Source organism: Scyliorhinus torazame, chromosome 13 (genome assembly GCF_047496885.1).
Source record: "Scyliorhinus torazame isolate Kashiwa2021f chromosome 13, sScyTor2.1, whole genome shotgun sequence".
Taxonomy (NCBI): domain Eukaryota; kingdom Metazoa; phylum Chordata; class Chondrichthyes; order Carcharhiniformes; family Scyliorhinidae; genus Scyliorhinus; species Scyliorhinus torazame.
In genome coordinates, this window is record NC_092719.1 from 147,178,832 (window position 1) to 147,198,612 (window position 19,781).

The 19,781-nt window shown below is 47.8% G+C and overlaps 1 protein-coding gene across 16 annotated transcripts in view; it reads left to right on the forward strand.

Moving 5' to 3' along the window:
• The window catches only part of foxp1b (forkhead box P1b), a 739,458-nt gene that overhangs the window by 274,038 nt on the left and 445,639 nt on the right, over positions 1 to 19,781 (forward strand). The window contains exon 1 of one of the 16 annotated variants that reach the window (XM_072472258.1): positions 2,049 to 2,185. The exons of 14 other annotated variants lie outside the window; for them this stretch is intronic. The gene's annotated coding sequence lies outside the window, so the exon portion shown is untranslated. Of the gene's footprint in view, positions 1 to 2,048; positions 2,186 to 19,781 lie in introns of those variants that run through there. One more of the 16 variants, XM_072472255.1, reaches the window with a different exon arrangement.

A 19,781-nucleotide genomic window follows, 5' to 3' on the forward strand; every position in this document is an offset into this window, starting at 1 on the left:
GTATTAACTTGTATTAAAAGTGATGCATCAGCTCCCCATGCTGGGTGGCACGGTAGCACAGTCGTTAGCCCTGTTGCTTCACAGCACCAAGGACCCGGTTCGATTCCCGGCTTGGGTCACTGTTTGTGCGGAGTCTGCACGTTCGCCTCGTGTCAGCGTGGGTTTCCTCCCACAACTCCCGACAGGTGTGCTTGTTAGGCAAATTGGGCATTCTGAATTCTCCCTCCGTGTACCCGAACAGGCGCCGGACTGTGGCGACTAGGGGCTTTTCACAGTAACTTCATTGTAGTGTTAATGTAAGCCTACTTGTGGCACTAATAAAGATTATTATTATTATGGAACCACAGCTTTCTCAAATAATTGGCTGATGGAAAACGTGCAGTTTGTAGGAGCATGGTTATGTGCAAGTGAGAGAGATGTTGTACGTTCTCCCTCTACAATCTCTAAGAGCCTCTAATAAGTAGCCTTATTCCGACTAAGGGAAAAAAAGTTAATATTATTAATAATGTTAATGTACTGTGTGCATTTCTTACTGCTTCTGTAACCCCTCCTTCCCTCTTTTATTTCAATACTTATGATATATCAAACTCTGCATCTGTATCTCTGGACCTCTCCGATGAAAAGTGTCTGTCCAGGACTCTTTCAAAACTGTAACAGAAGCCCCAGTTGTGGTTTATAGTGTCTTTGTAGGCTGAATAAGGGTGTGTGTGTGTGTGTGTGTGGTGGGTGGAGGGGGGGGGGGATAGCTGCTATAGATTGAAGCCTCGTGGGACCAAACCTGGCTTCTATCTTTGTGCAGTTTAAATTATTTTGAAGTGGCAGTTGCTAGATGTGGCTGTCATGGCAAGAATTTCAGTCAAAACATTTCTTGCATTTGTTACATAAGTTTTAAGATAAAGGAAATACCAAGCAGTTTTTATATACCTGTACCTGCTATGGTAAATAGTTAGCCTTTCTTAATGAGCCATGTGTAGAATTCCTCTAAATTTGTCAAAACTTTGTTGCCTAACTTATTTACTGTAAATATAAAGTGCCCTGGATGCATACATTTATGGTGGATTATGTTTGACGTCATTCTGTAGCCTACAGCATAACTAATTTATCAGATGAATTCTCATTTTTTCCATTCTTTTTTTTCAACAACAATACTTTAATGGTTCTTCATACATAAGTGGCTGTGGCATTTGGGTTTTGAGTGGGAGGGGGCTGTTTTGTTTGGTGGGTAGTGATAAAACTGGTTGTCTGTGTGACATTTGCTGCAGCTGCCCACCATTGAAAACAGACTCTTTATCACTCAAAAGATTACATATGGCAGAATCAAATCTTCTAAAATGACCCCATTTGTAGTCTGAGTCCTTGCACTGAGGACTGTTTGACTATTTGAGATGGCTCTAGGATTTCATCATCTGTTGGACAGCAATGGAGTGCATGAAACAAGTCAGCAACTCTGAATCCATCTGTTGTTATTATTTTCCACTGATAATTGGCTTCAACAATGGAATGCCTGTATTCCTTCCCTTTGAAATACTACACTGTTTATTTTTGAGAGGTCCCACTCTCTCCCTGCTTCTAGCAAGTAGAACTAGCATGAAAATGACATCTTTGACTCCTTACATCAGTATGTGTCAGTCAGTATCCAAAACTATGCAGCCGATTTTCTTCAGGGCTGTTTCTGTTTTGTTTGTTTCGATCTAGGCTTTTCAGGCTGGCTGATCCAGACTGCCTGGATACACTGGCTGGAATGTAGCATTCACATGTCTCTGGTCACTGAGCTGCTGCTGAGAATTTTTTAAAAATGTTGTTGATAAAATTTAAATGATATATAAAAATGAAACTGTTCAGCCAAAGCTTAATGTGTATTAAGGATAATCACAAACATTTCGGTGACTTTTCACCTCAAAGCAGGACAGGTAGATGGTTCAGCAAGCAGCTGACTTGAGCCAGTTGCTCATTTGCTGACTGTTTGTGTTTATGCAAAGGGACCTCTTCCTGAATATTTAATCTAGAGCAAGGCAGTGGCTTTTGTTGTGTTTAGATCACATACCTTCAGTCCTTCATTACACTGCAGTCTGTTGGAGTTTGATGTTGAATATTGAAGGAGTTAGTTTTTTTAAAACTCGCAGTAGCTTTACAGTCCCTGGAGATTACAGTACAATCAAAAGCTTTTTAGCCTCATAGTTAATGGGTAAGTGCTGTTGCAGCTATATTTACAATATGTTTTTTGTTGTTTGGATAAAAGTGTGAAAAGATATTCATAAGCTTTAAACGACTAACAGATTGAAGTTTCTGAAGCATACTTGAGTAGATCTCAGTAGTTTATGGTCTCAGGAATGGAGAGTACAGTACGTACTTGCATGCAGGTGGCTTTCAGGAATGCTTCAAAGCATATGTCCAAAGTATTAATTGTTGTGTTTATAGCCATTAAAACATAAATTGGTAAACCAAACTGATTTATCATATTTCTAATGCTCAGTCCCATTTCTGTAGTATTGTTCATGATAAAGACTCTTTTGTGCATTCTGTTTGAAAAGGACAATACACAGCAGTCTTGGGCAGTTAGAGCCACCAGTTAGTATTATTTTCTGACTACGCTTCTTCAGCAAAATGACTACTGTAACTTGAAGATTTTCTTAGGTGGAAATGGAATCTGCTCTTCGTTGATATTAATAGCACACTAGAGATGTTCGTCTGCGATGCAGTGAGTAGCAGGACTACAGTTTGGAAACCTGATATTACAGAAGAGAACTGACAGAGCTGCTGCCCTGTTGTTGGGGAGACAGTCATCCATAAAAATAGTCTTTGCATAATGGCACTGTAGGTTATCAGTTTTGCATAGGGCATTTTGAACTGTCTGGATGAGTTCTTCTTTTCTGGGAGCAAACTCAGCTGCTGTTGCATTCATTCACTTTTTATGTGTATCTGCAGCTTCAATGGAAGAGTATGTTTTTCCACTGCCTAATTCTGAAAATGCCCTATAATATGAAATGAACCAAATTAGTTTCTGACTATTGATTCATTAATGGTATTGTATTCTGTCAATTGACAGATTATTCTTATCATATAACCGATAACACATACTTAATGGCTTGATGATAATTATTTGCATCGCTTTCATCTTTCACACTGCTGGGGGTTGGGGGTTTCTTGTTAACCATTGCATTGCACAATATACCACAGAGAAATGGGACCGCTTTAAATACCTTGCAGATGTAAATATTTAAATGCCCAACAGCAAAGGTCAACAAAAAAGACACACCCAGCAGCTATACTCCAAAGGAATTGAGAGACAGACCAGTTTTTCAACCTTGTGTTCAAAACCACCCCTGCATTGTTCTGCTAGTGTTTCTTCTAAGCGTATTTATGGCTGTAAAACTCATCAATTTTGTAAATCAGCTCATCTGAACAAATTGAGCGCAGTATGAAAACAGGGGAATGCTCCGCAAATACCAAGGTTAATTAATAATCCCCAGGCACATATCTTCATAAATGATACAACTGCTGATAGACTATTTGAGAAGAAAAAAGCTTTGCATTTTTTACATTGTGATCATTGGAATTGGATAATTAAAACAGTTCCAGAGTTCAGTGCTCACTAGTCTTTGCGTAATGTAAACTCAGTTGCTGATTTGTGATTCAAGAAATAGTCAGATCATTAATATAGGTTAGTGCATGTACTACAGTTTCTTGGATTTTGTGTATGAATTTTAATGGGTTTTTGTTGTTTGGTGCTTTTCAAATGTCATATATAATCTTGATGTTTTCACAGGTATACTGTACATTTGAAAATAATATAGTTAAAGACTTTTTTGCTCTTTTTATGGAAATTTGAGCATTAACCCGTAAAGCGCTAGTTAAAAGAAAGAATGTTTATTCAGCTCAACCTTCAGGAGTTCCTGTTTGTTCATCAGGGTAAAGCATCCGTCGATATGTTTCCAGCACTACGTGGGCCTTGCAGTCAGCATCACAGTCTAGTTTCTAATCAGAGTGGAGCCAAAATGGACTTGAGGCCTACTTTTGTGTTTTACATTTCCACTGAATGGGAATATGCGACTGATTGTTGCAAATAAAGCTCTGTTTAAAGAAATGGAGTAAACTAACACTTCCATGGTTGAAGTAAATCAACTCCCCCCCTGCCATACACATGCATGCATCAAAGTTACACATTTGTGGCCACTATGTCATAATTTGGTTTACGATCTGAAATTATAAACCCAACAGATGTTCAGAGATGGACTCAAATATCTCACATGGCAGTGCACTTAGCAGAGTGACTGCACTGTGCACTACGCAGAATTTGAGGTTATTCTGTGAAGTGTTTAGCAAATCGCTGATTTTCTTTTTCATTTTGATTACAAATGGCAGTGTCAGAGGGTTACTGGTAAGGTAACCATGTGGCCATTTTGATTCTTGAGTTGGGCACAATTTAATTTCTTGCCTGCTGCTGTGTACACATGCATTGTCTTTACACTATAGAAATCATGCAGGGGATTTAAAAATTTTCCAAATGGGTTTCTACAAAACAAATCCCACTCTGGTTGGATTGTAAGCGAAACACAACATGAAACAGCTGGTTGCCTTACATGTTGTTTAAGTTATTTAGTGATAACTGAAAATAGTTCTATTTTTGCAAACACTACAATGTTATTGATGGATTTCAAACCATTTGTTTATACTCAGGAAATATAAATCAGCCACTCGTCCATTTGCTCTTACTCATACCTTCCATCCAAAATCTCAAACAGCATGACATTTTTCTTCTACAAAATCTATTTGTAGTAGAAGGAATAAACGGCAAACTGAGTCTGCACTCAGAAGGACCTGAAATGTGAGAACTCCAATTAGTTCACAAATACCTGACTTTTGCCTAATTTGGATAACTTTAAACTCCATTGGGCCCTCTTGACGGATGCACGAATCCAACATTTACATTTATGCAACAGATGTGCAATAAGTTGGGGGCTGGGGAGAAACAGGAAGGGAAGTCTGGGATTTGGAGCAGTGAAAAGGGGGGACATAACCATAGCAAAATATTTTTAAAGCGTGGCCTCATTGTCCTCCAGTGGTTGCACCTATTCTATTTCTGTTGCTGGCAGTGTCATTGGGATGAGGGGAAGGGAAGACTGTAAAGGTGGGTCTTCTGGACTCACTGGAATAACTGCACATTGCTATCCTCTAACTCCATGATTAAGATATGTGCCTACCAATTCGATTTCGACTTTGTATCAGTCGAGAGCCGAGTAAACTTGGATGTGTGTGTAAGAGTCCATAATTTGCATTTATGCGTCAGACATGCAATGAATTTGGGAAGGAATTACATGAAGCGGGTGACCTAGGATTTAGAGGAAGGGGAAGAGCGATGACAGAAAGACCCTTACCGTTTCCTTTTCTCTACTTCCCTTCAGGGCATGGTGTTGGTGGCAAGGTACTGGCATAGTTAGAGGATTGGCAGAAGGCAGAGAGTGGGGATAAAAGGGTCCTTTTCAGGATGGCAACCGGTGACGAGTGATGTTCCACGGGGATCAGTGTTGGGACCACAACTATTCGCGATATACATTAATGACCTGGAAGAAGAACTGAGGGCACTGTTGCTAAGTTTACAGATAATACAAAGATATGTAGAGGGACAGGTTGTGTTGAGGAAGCAGGAGGGCTGCAGAAGGACCTGGACAGGCTTGGAGAATAGGCAAAGAAGTGACAGATGGAATACAATGTGGAGAAATGTGAGGTTATGCACTTTGGCAGGAAGAATAGAGGCATAGACTATTTTCAAAATGGGAAAAGGCCTGGAAATCAGAAGCACAAAGTGACTTAGGAGTCTTAGTTCAGGATTCTCTTAAGATATACATGAAGGTTCAGTTGGCAATTAAGAAGGCAAATGCAATGTTAGCATTCATTTAAATTTTTTTTTAAGAGTACCCAATTCATTTTTTCCAATTAAGGGGCAGTTTAGCATGGGTAATCCACCTACCCTGTACATCTTTGGGTTGTGGGGGCGAAACCCACGCAAACACGGAGAGAATGTGCAAACTCCCCACGGACAGTGACCCAGAGCCGGGATCGAACCTGGGACCTCAATGCCGTGAGACTGCAGTGCTAACCGCTGCACCACGGTGCTGCCCTACAATGTTAGCATTCATGTCGAGAGGGCTAGAATATAAGAGCAGGGATGTACTGTGGAGGCTGTATAAGGCTTTCGGCAGACCCCATTTGGAATATTGTGAGCAGTTTTGAGCCCCGTACCTAAGGAAGTATGTTCTGGCCTTGGAAAAGGTTATAAGAATGATCCCTGGAATAAAGGACTTGTCATATGAGGAGCGGTTGAGGACTCTGTACACAATGGAGTTCAGAGCATTGAGGGGGGGATCTCATTCAAACTTACAGAATATTGAGAGACCGAGATAGAGTGAATGCGGAGAGGGTGTTTCCACTCGTAGGAGAAACTAGAACCCGAGGGTACAGCCTCAGACTGAAGGGATGATCCTTTAAAACCGAGATGGGGTGGAGTTTCTTCAGCCAGAGGGTGGTGAATATGTTGAACTCTTTGCCGCTGAAGGCTGTGGAGGCCAAATCACTGGGTGTCGTTAAGACCGAGATTGATAGGTTCTTGATTAATAAGGGGATTCATGGTTATGGAAGGAGGCAGGAGAATGGCGATGAGAAACATGATTGAATGGCGGAGCAGACTTGGTGGGCCGAACGGCCTAATTCTGCTCCTATGCCTTATGGTCTTATGGGCAGTAAACTGTGTGGCTTTTTGAACTCTCACAGGATAGCCTTACGATTGCGCTGCCAATCACTGACGTGCTATACATTCAAATTGCCACAAAAATTGCTCAAAAGTTTAGTTTGCCTTTTCCATCATAATCTGACATACACATTACTTAAGCAAAACATTTTGTTGCTCACCTGTGCTTCCATCTGAGAAGCAGCCTGGATGCAGATGCAGCAAAAGGGAGAGTGCAGTAGAGAACTGTGTAAACTTGGATGTGTGTGTAGGGGGGCAGGCTGTACTAAAATGGCCAGTTTGAATCTTGTGTGCTCCGTATAGCTACCTCATTAGCCAATGTGACTTCTAGCAGGATGGGAAATTTCAATCAGCCAGGGATTAGCAGCTCAGGTCCCCACTTGTGCAGCTTCAACGAAAGAAAGTGGTCTTCCGCCAAAAGGAGGAACCCACTCCAGCCAAAGCCAACCATCTCGGACTGGGTTCGAAACAGCAAATGTTGGAAAGCCTCTGGTTTATTATTTACAGCTCTCACTTTCCAAGTTCTGATGAAGAATCTGATGACTAATTACTATGGTGCTATTGATCTGAAACATTGGTCATGACTCAATGAGATAAAATGTGCGAGAAACAATTCAACGGCACTTTGCCTTTTTGTTAAGCCTCGGCAGGGAACGTCCATTGAGGCCACGTGCATCATTTCTATTTTTAAAGGCTGCCCCGATTTTTGACACGCCACAGGGATCCCCCCACAGCCTCTGGAACCCCCACCACACTGCACCCAACTTCCTTCTTCCGGGGTCACTGAGACCCACCTCTTATAGGCAAGGCACTCCGGGCCCAACCCTGGCACTCCCACAGGCGTCCAGGCATCTTGGCACTGCCAGCCTGGCACCTTGGCACTGCCACCCAGGGTGCCTGGGTAGTACAGCCAGGCTGACAGGGGCATTGCCAGGCTGCCAGTACAAAGGTGCCACCATGCCCAGAGCCCGACCACCTGGGCTCTCTAATGGCCTGGGAGACCACCCCCCAACATGTATTTGCGCCTGGTCGACATTTGTGTGGGCCAGTGGTAAACGGCGCCCTGGCAACTTCTCCCAGGCATGGCCATTTGGTCCCGGGCACCAGGAGAATTTGACACAAACATATTCAAATGAGCCTAATGGCCAGGTCTGGCTGGACGAGGCCGGTAAATTGCGTCCATTAACTCTGTTTCTCTCTGGACCTCCGGTGGCGTGGGCGAGCAGGGCGGCCGCAGCAACAAGAGCTCGCGCCGGTGGCCGCGATTCGCGGCGATTTCGGGGAAATCCCCGAGTCCTCACGCACCCCTGACTATCGTCGGCCTTTGGGGCCGCCACGAGCAGCCAGCGAAGAAAACCGCGTGGGTGTCGGGCGGCGGGGGGCTGAGGCGCCGGGCGCGGCGCGGCAGGTCAGAGTAGTACGGACGGAGCTACGAGGAGGCCGACGCGGCAGGCCCGAGGCTAGGGCACCATGTAGGGAGGGTGCTCCATGTCGGATGGCTCCCACCTAGGAAGAAGAAAGAAGGTTGAAGCCTGGTCCCAGGTGAATGCAGAGGAGAAAGAAAGAAGATTTAAGGAAGTTTGGTGAAAGTTTTATTTTTATTTTTCTCTCTTCCCCCTTTTTTTTTTCAAAAAAGAAGAATGTCAGATTGATGAAGGGCAGGAGGGTGAAGGGGGAGAGAGGAGAAAAGAAAGAAGATCAAAAATAATAAGCCGCTAAAGGATGCGAAGAGCAGCGTCGAAGAAAGGAGGAAACACGGGTTCACCGCCGAAGGAGAAGACGAGCAAAGGTGTTGACAGGATGGCGGAAGCCGAACTGCAAGGCGGGGCCGCACTACTTACGGTGGAGAAGATGACCTAGGTGATGGCGGTGGAGCTGGAAAAACATTTGGTGAGGCACATGGAGGCCTTGAGGAAAGAGATGGCGGTCGTGTTGAGGTCATGGGTGGAGGAGGCAATCGGCCTGATGAGGGTGGAGGTGGCAAAGGCATCGGCCGAGGTGAGAGAGCAGGGCGAGAAGATGAAGGAGGTGGAGGAGGCCGTGACACGACACAGCGACCAGTTCACCTCGATGGGGGACGAGCTGCGGAGGGTGGTGGAGGTTAACAGAGGGCTCCGAGCAAAGCTGGAAGACTTGGAAAACCGCTCAAGGCGGCACAATTTGAGAATTGTGGGCTTGCCCGAAGGGACAGAGGGCCCAAGGCCAACGCAATACTTTGCTAAGAAGTTGGCGGAGCTGATGAGGGAGGGTGAGAGCCCCACCCTGTACGAGCTAGGCCGAGCTCATCGGTCATTAAGGCCGAAGCCCTAAGACCTTTTTTAATAAAATAGACAGGAGCATCACGAGCTTTGTGTGGGCAGGGAAAGTTCCGAGAGTAAGGAGGGGGTTCCTTCAGCGTAGTAGGGACAGAGGAGGATTGGCACTACCGAACTTGGGCGATTACTATTGGGCCGCCAATGTGGCAATGATACGTAAATGGATGATGGAGGGTGAGGGAGCGGCGTGGGAAAGACTGGAGAGAAAGTCCTGTAAAGGGACGAGTTTAGAGGCGCTGGTGACGGCGCCGCTACCGATCTCACCTAAAAAGTTTACCACGAACCCGGTGGTGGCGGCAACATTGAATATCTGGGGACAGTGGAGGCGACAGAGAGGGGTGCGGGGAGCCCTGGTGGGGTCCCCAATCAGGAACAACCATAGGTTCGCCCCAGGAAGAATGGATGGAGGATTTCAGAGCTGGTTCCAGTTGGGAATTAGGAGGGTGGGAGATTTATTTATAGATGGGACTTTTGCGAGCTTGGGAGCATTGGAGGAAAAGTATAAGTTGCCCCGGGGAAATTTCTTGAGATATATGCAGGTGAGGGCATTTACTAGACAACAGGTGAGGGAATTTCCATTGCTCCCGACACAGGGGATACAGGACAGGGTGCTTTCAGGGGTGTGGGTCGGAGAGGGCAAGGTGTCAGAGATTTACCGAGAGATGAGGGAAGAGGGGGAGGAGTCGGTGGGCGAACTAAAAGGAAAGTGGGAAGAAGAACTAGGGGAGGAGATAGAGGAGGGTATGTGGGCTGATGCCCTAAGCAGGGTAAATTCCTCTTCCTCATGCGCCAGGCTTAGCCTGATTCAATTTAAGGTGCTACATAGAGCACACATAACGGGAGCAAGATTGAACAGGTTCTTTGGAGTGGAGGACAAATGTGGGAGGTGTGGCGGGAGCCCGGCAAACCACGCACATATGTTTTGGGCATGCCCGGCACTGGAAGGGTATTGGAAGGGAGTGACGGGAGTGATTTCGCGGGTGGTGAGGGCCCGGGTCAAACCAGGCTGGGGGTTAGCTCTATTTGGAGTTGCGGAAGAGTCGGGAGTGCAGGAGGCGAAAGAGGCCGACGTTGTGGCCTTTGCGTCCCTAGTAGCCCGGCGCAGGATCCTACTCATGTGGAAGGAGGCGAAACCCCCCGGACTGGAGGCCTGGGTAAATGATATGGCGGGGTTCATTAAACTGGAGCAGATAAAGTTTGCCCTGAGAGGATCGGCTCAAGGGTTCACCAGGCGGTGGCAGCCATTTCTCGACTACCTAGGGGAACGTTAGAGGGAAGACAGATGACCAGCAGCAGCAACCCAGGGGGAGGGGGGGGGGGAGGGGGGGTTTAGTTTAGGTCAAAGATAAAGGGGTTTTGTTACTTGTGTATTGTTTAAAATTTCTGTATTGTTATTGTTGCGTTTGCTTTGTAAGAGGGGAAAAATTGTTGTTTGGGAAAAAATTTTCAATAAAACATTTATAAAAATAAAAAAAAAAAAAAAAAAAAATTAAGGCCGAAGCCCAAAGTGAACGAGCCGCCAAGGGCAGTAATTATCTGCTTCCATATGTTTTGCATGAAGGAGAATGTATTAAGCTGGGCGAAGCAGGAGCGTGAGGTGCTGTGGGATGGTACTGCGGTTCGGATCTACCAGGACTTGATGGTGGAGTTGGCAAAAAGACGAGCGGCGTTTGGGCGAGTGAAGGCGGCTTTGTACAAGAAGGGGGTGCGATTTGGTGTGGCGTACCCGGCGAAGTTGAGAGTAACATATAACGCCAAAGACTTTTATTTTGAGACAGCGGAGGCGGCTGAGGCGTTCGTGAGGGCAGAAGGCTTGGGACAGACGTGAAGAGCGGAACTGGAAGAGAGACTGTGGACTGTGTTTGAACGGCTGGAAAATGTACAAATGTTACAACTTTCTTTTTACTGATTTGTATTGAAATTTACTCCTCTTTGCATTGTTACAGAGTTCAAGTTAATTGCGTTCTGTGTTGCGACGGTTAAATGTAATGTTAGTGAATTGTAGGGGTTGGATTGTTGGGTTTGTTTTGGTGTTTCTTTCTCTGGGACTGGGTGAAAGGGGGCGAGAGGTCTTGGCGGGGGGAGCCACCCGCGCTAGCTAACTAAAGTCAGTGAACGGGGGTGAGGTGAGAGGAGGACTGCGGACGTTGGAGCCTGGATAGCAGGCTTCAATGGGCCTACGAGGCGAGCAAGAGGGGGTGGAGGGATGGATGTTGGGGGATGTTTTTGTAGGGGGGGTTCTTGGGAGGGGGGGAAGGGGTTCGATGTTAACAATGGACAGGGGCGGGTCAGGCTTATGGGGCAGGGCCCAGTGGTATGGTTATGGTGGATAAGAAAGGTGGGGGGGGGGGGAGAGACCCCCAGTAAGGATAATCACGTGGAACGTGAGGGGGCTAGGAGGTCCGGTCAAGAGGTCAAGGGTGCTTGCACATCTTAAAAGTTTGAAAGCCAATGTAGCAATGCTGCAGGAGACTCACTTGAGGGTGAAGGACCAGGTGAGACTTAAAAAGGGCTGGGTTAGCCAAGTGTTTCACGCCGGATTTGATGGAAGGGCTCGAGAGGTAGCGGTGCTGGTCAGCAAAAGGGTACGCTTCCAGATGGAGAAGGTGGTGGCAGATCAGGGGGGTAGATATGTGATTGTGACAGGGGCCCTTCAGGGAGATTAGTGGCGCTGTTAAGTGTATACGGTCCCAATTGGTATGATGTGGGATTCACGAGGAAGGTGTTTGGGGCTATTCCCGACTTGGACACGCTTGAGCTGATTGTGGGGGGGGGGACTGGAACTTGGTGCAGGAGCCAAGGTTGGACAGATCACGGCCGCGCTCGCTGGTCCCATCAGGGGGGGCGAAGGCACTGGCTGGGCTAATGGTGGAAATGGGAGGGGTGGACCCTTGGAGGTTCCTGCACCCAAGGGAACGGGAGTATTCGTTTTTCTCAGCGGTCCATAAGGTATACTCACGGATCGACTTTTTTGTAGTGGGGAAGGCTTTGCTGGCTGGAGTCAAGGGGTCGGAATACTCTGCAATTGCAGTGTCAGATCACGCTCCACATTGGGTGGATATGGTGTTGGAGAAGGGGGCAGCGCAGAGACCGGGGTGGAAACTGGATGTGGGGCTTTTGGGGTACCAAGTGTTCTGTGAGAAAATTGAAAAGGTAATTAAGGAATATTTAGGTCTCAATTGTATGGGTGAGGTGTCGAAGGCGGTCGTCTGGGAGGCTCTAAAGGCGGTGGTGAGAGGTGAGGTAATTTTTTTAAGGCCAGGGTGGATAAAGAGGAGAGGTTGGAGCGGCAGAGGGTAATAGATGAGATGTTGGAGGTAGATAGGAGGTATGCAGAGGATGGGGACCCGGCGAAGCTGGAAAAGAGGAAGGAACGACAGGCGAGCTTCGACCGACTGTCCACCAGGAAGGCGGTGCGCCAACTGAGACGAGCAAGGGGTGCAGTTTATGAACATGGAGATATGTTAGCAGGTCAGCTCCGGAGGGAGGCAGCGGCAAGGGAAATTCTTCAGGTGAAGGATAGGGCAGGGATGTTGGTGGTGGTCCCAGTGCTGATTAACAACGTTTTTGAGGAGTTTTATGAGAGGTTGTACAAGTCAGAGCCACTCGGGGGAGACCGTGAGTTGCAGGAATTTCTCAATGGGTTGGAGTACCCGAGGCTAGGGGAGGGGGACAGGGCGACATTAGAAGGAGCAATAGTGGAGCAGGAGATAAAGGATGCGATTGGGAGGATGCAGTTGGGGAAGGTGGCAGGGCCGGATGGGTTTCCGGTGGAATATTATAAAAAATTTAAAGGATAGGTTGGCATCCCTGATGGTGGGGATGTTTGAGGAGGCGATAGGGAAGGGGGTGTTGCCGCAAACCTTGGGGCAGGCATCGATTTCCCTGTTACTAAAAAAAGATAAGGATCCGACGGAGTGTGGGTCGTATCGGCCCATATCACTTCTGAATGTGGACGTAAAAGTGTTGGCGAAGATACTAGCGGATAGGCTGGAGGAGTGCATTCCGAAGGTGATAGGGGAGGATCAGACGGGGTTCGTGAAAGGGAGGCAGCTGTTTTCGAACATTAGGAGGGTTTTGAACGTTGTTATGGCACCGGCGGAAAGAAAGGAAACAGAGGTAGTTGTGGCATTGGACGCCGAGAAGGCGTTTGATCGGGTAGAATGGGGGTACCTGATGGCAGTGCTGGAGTGGTTTGGGATTGGACCAAGGTTTGTGAACTGGGTAAAGCTATTATATAAGGAACCAAAGGTGAGTGTCCGCACAAATAATATCAGTTTGAGATACTTTTCTCTCTACCGTGGGACGAGACTGGGATGTCCTATGTCCCCCCTGCTGTTTGCACTTGCGATTGAGCCGTTGGCCATCGCATTGAGAAGTTCGGGAGCATGGAAAGGAATAGTGCAGGGGGTGGGGGGGGGGGGGGGATAGAGCATAGGGTGTCTTTATATGCCGACGACTTGCTGCTGTATGTGTCGGAGCCGAGTGCGTCGATAGGAGGAATATTGGAGCTACTGCGGGTATTTGGGTCTTTCTCGGGGTACTAGTTGAACCTGGACAAGAGTGAGTACTTTGTGGTGTCTCGGCCGGGGGCGGGGGTGGGGGGGCTGCCATTCCGTAGAGCAGGGACTCATTTTAGGTATCTGGGGGTGCAGGTTGCCCGGGAGTGGGGGAGGCTTCGCAGGTACAACATCACTAGTTTGGTGGGGAGAGTGAAAGCCGATCTGGCAAGGTGGGATGGCCTTCCTCTGTCACTGGCGGGTAGGGTACAGGCGGTTAAAATGAATGTGTTGCCGCGATTCCTGTTTATTTTTCAATGCCTACCGATTTTCCTGCCAAAGCCTTTTTTCAGGGAGATTGAGGGAAGGATTACCTCATTCATATGGGGAGGGAAGGTGGCCAGAGTGAGAAAGGTGCTGCTACAGAGGGGAAGGCAGGCAGGGGGTTTGGGTCTCCCGAACTTGTTGTACTACTACTGGGCGGAGAAAGTGCGGAGCTGGGTCAGAGGGGTTGATTCTCAGTGGGTCAGAATGGAGGAGAGTTTGTGCAGGGGGTCGGGGCTGAAGGCACTTGCAACAGCGCTGCTCCCGATAGCTCTGGGGAAATATTCAGGGAGTCCGGTAATAATAGCTTCATTGAAAATCTGGAGGCAGTTTCGCCAACACTTCGGGTTGGGTTTAGGGTCAAGGGGAATGCCGATTCGGGGGAACCACAGATTTGAGCCAGGGAGGTGGGATGGAAGTTTTCGGAAATGGGAATAGAAGGGGATTAAGACGCTAAAGGATTTGTTTCTTCTGGGTCGGTTTGCAGGATTGAGGGAGCTGGAAGCGAAGTATGGGCTAGAGCAGGGAGAAGTGTTTAGGTACATGCAGGTTCGGGATTTTGTCAGGAAGGAGATACAGAGCTTCCCAGAGGAACCGGCCTCCACATTGCTGGAGGAGGTGTTGACGACAAGGGGACTGGAGAAGGGGGCAGTGTCAGCGGTGTACGGAGCTATTCTGGAAGAGGATAAGGCACCACTGGAAGGGATCAAAGCAAAGTGGGAGGAAGAGCTGGGAGAGGTTATAGAGGAGGGGGTCTGGTGTGAGGTGCTCCGGAGAGTGAATGCCTCCACCTCATGTGCGAGTTTGGGGCTGATACAGCTGAAGGTGGAATATAGAGCGCACCTCACGAGGGCGAGGATGAGCCAATTTTTTGAAGGAGTAGAGGATGTGTGTGAGCGGGGCGGGGGGGGGGGGTGCGAATCACGTTCATATGTTTTGGTCCTGTCCAAAGCTAGGGGAGTACTGGAAGGAGGTGTTTAGGGCAATTGCCAAGGTGGTGCGTGTAAAACTGGACTCGGGTTCCCAGGAGGCCATATGTGGGGTGTCGGACCAGCCAGGGTTGGAAACGGGAGCGGAGGCAGATATCATAGCCTTCGCCTCGTTGATCGCCTGAAGGCGGATCCTGCTGCCTGGCATGGCGGGGGGACCTGTTGGAATACTTGACCCTTGAGAAGGTTAAGTTCGAACTGAGGGGAAGCTCGGAGGGGTTCTATAAGTCATGGGCACTATTTATTATGCACTTTCAAGAACTGGATAACATCGAACATTAGTTGGAGGTGGTGGAGGGGGGGGGGGGGGGGCTGGGGGGAGGGGGGCTGTGTAGATTAAGGGTGACTATGGGTAATCCCTGATTCCTTTTTGTCATTTGTTTATGTAAACATGCGGGCTGATGTTTGGGGGTTGGTGGGCGGATGGGATCGTTGTTATTATGGGGATTGGCATATCTTGCTGATTATTGTTTATTGTTGATGGGTGTAAATGTGGGAGAAAATTTGAAAAAGGAGAATAAAAATATATATTTTTTTAAACTCTTGTTTCTTTCTGAACAGAAGCTCTGAACAGAAGCTGTCAGAGCTGTTAAGTATTCCGAGCATGCTCTGTTATTATTTCACACTTTAAGCACCAGAATATTTTGCTTTCATCTGAAATTGAGAGTACATTGCACACTCAGTACTAAGCATTGGCTTGCCACAATTTGGTGCTTGTACTTGGTTGATCTGACTGTTGCTTTGACTCGGGCTTGATGATAAAGATGAAGCCAAATATCAGGATAGATCATGCTATTCTATCACTGGGTTTGGACAACTGTACCACTACTTGACTTACTGGCAGATATGGAGTGGCTCCTTGGATTGGTAACCATAGAATTACTGTATGGCTATTGACTCTTGGCATATGGGGTGGAATTTTCGAATCTGGGATTGAGCCCTGTGGTAGTGGCGGGAATGGGGAGTGTTTCCATCTGCTAACACCTGTGAGAATTCATGCCATATCATCTGAAATGGCCTAATTATGCGGTTGGGGTCCCCTGACATTTTGCGTGGCAGTGTGGGTTGTATGACTTGACCCTGCTGGCCTATCTGGGTGCCATTTTTAAAGGTGCCCGGACATCAACTTCCCACTGTTGAAGGAGAGGATCTACCACCTGAAAGGTCCTGAAGTTAGAAGATCCATCTTGTAGATGCCCCCCCCCACCCCCCACCCACTGTTGGACATGGTGTTCCAGAGCCAACAGTCGCTGGTGACCTACACGTTCCCTTCCAATCTCTGTGAAGTGCCCAGGCCTTCATGCACGTAATTCTGACATGTGCATGCCATTTCGATCCAGATATATACCAGACTGGCGTGATATCTTGCTGGCAGCACAGAAAATTGGATGTGGGTAGGGGGATGGTTCTGGCCAGCCACCAATAGGATGCAAAGTGGTTTCACGCCAGCCTCTGGCGGATATGGTGACACACCACGATGGGCGGGAAAAACTGTCATTTTTCTTTGGCGGGAAACGGATTTTTCAGCTCCTGCCACTTTGTCCTGCCCTTAAACCCACTGGGGGGGGGGGGGAAGGGAACCTGGATACCTACGTACATAAGCTTTGCGCATGCTCCTGCAATTTTGCTGGCGGCATAGAGCTACTTTCTCAAACATCTGTGCATTTGTAATTCAAACTGCCTTTTGTATGGCTTCATTCAGCCTCGTGATTTAAACTGCAAAAGTAAAAATGTTTTTTATGCTGCAGTCCTGTGTCCGTGGGAGCCCCAAACTCTTGAGCCAAGGTTGCTGTCAGCATGACACTGTGAGTCTTGTCCTTTCCATTTCTCTCCCACTCTTCTCTCCTCCCCCCCCACCCAAGTACTTAAAAGTCTTGGTTGGAATAGCAACACTTTTTTTTTAAAAACATGATAAAATTCCACCCAATGCTTCTCTGAAACCTTTCTGTTGATCTTAGAAAGGCGTGCAGTGTCTAATTTGGATGTATGACTCCAAGCTGCGGGAGTTTGGTTTCAACATTTTACGCAACAACTAAAAAAACATTTCCACTGTGCCACATTGTACTGCCCTCCTGTGCTTCAGATAATTTACAGTGCAGGTATCTGCTGGCAAACTTGCATCAGTGTTAAGGAGGAACCAACTGAGTTCTTCCTCTGCAACTTATTAACTGCAGCTTTGTTCCATACATGCAGTGTGAATCGAGTGGAGACCATCATACATTTAAATGTGCTTATAAAAAAACAGCCGTGAATTTAGAAATTAGGAAGGACAGTGGGGTCGGGACCAAAGAACTTTCCAAATAGAAAAATATTTAGGGCGCGATTGAACCAAATGGGAAATGTGTCCCATGACGAGCGTGTTTAGCTGCGTGTTTCTCAGCGCTCACAGTGCCGAGAAACACACTATCTCACGTGACTCTGGTTAGATAAGGGGCCTCAGCAGGGAATGTGCAGCCGAGGCCACACATAGCCCTGTTTTCTACGCTGAGGAGCTCCGCTCACCAGATCTCCTCAGGACAGTGAGAGATTGGATGCCAAATTTAAATGGTGTCCCGATCTCTGTGACCCCAACCCCCCAACGCACTATAGGTGTACCCTGCACCTCCCTCCCTCCCCCACACCGTCATAGGGTACCCATGGTCCAATCGCCAGCACGCTAAAAATGCCAGCAGTGCCAGTGTACCACCCTGCCCAAAGGGCATGCACCTGGGAGCCTCTGATCCCTAGGGTCACCCCCACATGTACCGTTCCGTCTGGCCCTCGTTTCATGAGACCAGTACTGATCGGCGCTCACCCGCCGTCTCCGAGGCAAAGGAGATTGATCCCATGCCTAGGGTAACTTGAGAATATGTAACGGAGACTAGCTGTCTCACTTTAATAATTAGAATTGCCTAAAGGTGATCTCACCCACAATGGGTGAGATCCATATCGCAACATCTCACGAGATTGCATTGAATCTCACAAGGCATTGCAAGTCAGGTAGATCCCGGGAGCGGGGTCTCCTGGCTTCTATCAGCCACGCTACACCACGGCAAGCTGCTTTTCTTTTTTAAAAAAAAATATATATATTTTATTCAAAATTTTTTGGCCAAACATAACAGTACATAGTTTTTCTTTTAAACAACAATAAAGCAATATAAATAACATTGGCCAGTTTTAAACAAATAAATAAATAATATATAAACAGGAACAAAAACAAAACTAAATGGCAACTGCCTTGTCAAAAATAGTTACTCTCCAAAGATACAAACCTCCCTCCTCCCCCCTGGGTTGCTGCTGTTGTCTTTCTTCCTTTCCATTCCCTCTATCGTTCTGTGAGGTAGTTGACGAACGGTTGCCACCGCCTGGTGAACCCTTGAGCCGAACCCCTGAATACGAACTTGATCCGTTCTAACTTTATAAACCCTGCCATGTCGTTTATCCAGGTCTCCACACCCGGGGGTTTGGCTTCCTTCCACATTAACAATATCCTGCGCCGGGCTACTAGGGACGCAAAGGCCTACACATCAGCCTCTCTCGCCTCCTGCACTCCCGGCTCTTCTGCAACCCTGAATATAGCCAACCCCCAGCCTGGCTCGACCCGGACCCCCAACACCTTCGAAAGCACCTTCGCCACCCCCACCCAGAACCCTTGTAATGCCGGACATGACCAGAACATGTGGGTGTGATTCGCTGGGCTTCTCAAACATCTCCCACACCTATCCTCTACCCCGAATAATTTACTGAGCTGTGCTCCAGTCATATGCGCCCTGTGTAGAACCTTGAATTGTATCAGGCTTAGCCTGGCACACGAGGACGACGAGTTTACCCTACGTAGGGCATCAGCCCACAGCCCCTCCTCAATCTCCTCCCCCAGCTCTTCTTCCCATTTCCCTTTCAGCTCATCTACCATGATCTCCCCCTCGTTCCTCATTTCCCTGTATATGTCCGACACCCTACCACCCCCCACCCATGTCTCTGAGATCACTCTATCCTGCACCCCCTGTGTCGGGAGCTGCGGGAATTCCCTCACCTGTTGCCTCGCAAAAGCCCTCAGTTGCATGTACCGAAATGCATTCCCTTGGGGCAACCCATATTTTTCCGTCAGCGCTCCCAGCCTCGCAAACGTCCCATCTACAAACAGATCTCTCAATTGTACTACCCCAGCTCTTTGCCATGCTCCAAATCCCCCATCCATTCTCCCCGGAACAAACCTATGGTTATTTCTTATCGGGGACCGCACCGAGGCTCCCGTCCTTCCCCCATGCCATCTCCACTGCCCCCAAATTTTTAATGTTGCCACCACCACCGGGCTTGTAGTGTATTTCTTCGGTGAGAACGGCAACGGTGCCGTCACCATTGCTTGTAAGCTGGTTCCCTTGCAGGACGCCCTCTCCAATCTATTCCATGCCGCTCCCTCCCCTTCTCCCATCCACTTACACACCATTGAAATATTGGCGGCCCAGTAATAATCATTTAGACTCGGTAGTGCCAGCGCCCCCCCTATCCCTACTACGCTGCAAGAACCCCCTCCTCACTCTCAGGGTCTTCCCGGCCCATACAAAACTCATAATGCTTTTCTCGATTCTCTTAAAAAAAGCCTTCGTGACCATCACCGGGAGGCACTGAAACACAAAGAGGAATCTCGGGAGAACCACCATTTTAACCGCCTGCACTCTACCTGCCAGTGACAGGGACACCATGTCCCATCTCTTGAAGTCCTCCTCCATCTGTTCCACCAATCGTGTTAAATTAAGCCGGTGTAAGGTTCCCAATTCTTGGCTATCTGAATCCCCAAGTACCGGAAGTCCCTTGTTACCTTCCTCAGCGGTAAATCCTCTATTTCCCTGCTCTGCTCCCCCGGATGCACCACAAACAACTCACTTTTCCCCATGTTCAATTTATACCCCGAAAAAACCCCAAACTCCCC